A 559-nucleotide genomic window follows, 5' to 3' on the forward strand; every position below is an offset into this window, starting at 1 on the left:
TTATGGGCAATGAAATGCATTACACATCGGTGGGGCATGAGGAGGTGGTGACCACATGGCCTGGGAGCGATATGAGGTTTCTGGTTACCGCCAGACCAACCAAAATGGTACGTGGCAACTCGCTACCACATGACCAAGGCTCGCCGCAATTCGAACTTAGTGTTAAACTTGCAGGTGTTGAGGAAGGTTGTCTCGCACCCCCTGCCTGATTCTCGTGTCACGTGGGCCATTCTATTTTCTGACCCTATGGACCTGGGAAATCGAATTGGATAGAAAACTGACACAGCCGAGCTCGAAGTGTAGCAAAACTTTTATAAGTATTTGGGATAACAGGATACGCTATTGTCGAAGTTCGGCGCAACGTCTTTTTGCGAGAGGAACTTCCGAGCGCCGCGACCAGGTAAGACGACGGCGCTGTTTCCTTCGCGTGAGAATTTTCGGTCTGAAGAAATTACAGTTGGGTTTGTAAGGCTGCAGCTGGTCTTTCTTATGGCGATGCGATTGGTTCGTTTCGTCTCAAACTATTCTGTGATTTTAGCTGTTCATGACGCCTGTCTGT

General features: G+C 49.0%; 1 protein-coding gene across 1 annotated transcript in view; it reads left to right on the top strand.

The window, feature by feature from the left end:
• Nucleotides 1–101: 101 nt before the first annotated feature.
• LOC119586973 (serine/threonine-protein kinase CBK1-like) overlaps nt 102–559 on the top strand; it is a gene marked incomplete at its 3' end in the record, with an annotated part of 122502 nt that continues 122044 nt past the window's right edge. Inside the window, 1 exon segment of the mRNA XM_037935711.1 lies at nt 102–400.

Source organism: Penaeus monodon, chromosome 22 (assembly GCF_015228065.2).
Source record: "Penaeus monodon isolate SGIC_2016 chromosome 22, NSTDA_Pmon_1, whole genome shotgun sequence".
Taxonomy (NCBI): domain Eukaryota; kingdom Metazoa; phylum Arthropoda; class Malacostraca; order Decapoda; family Penaeidae; genus Penaeus; species Penaeus monodon.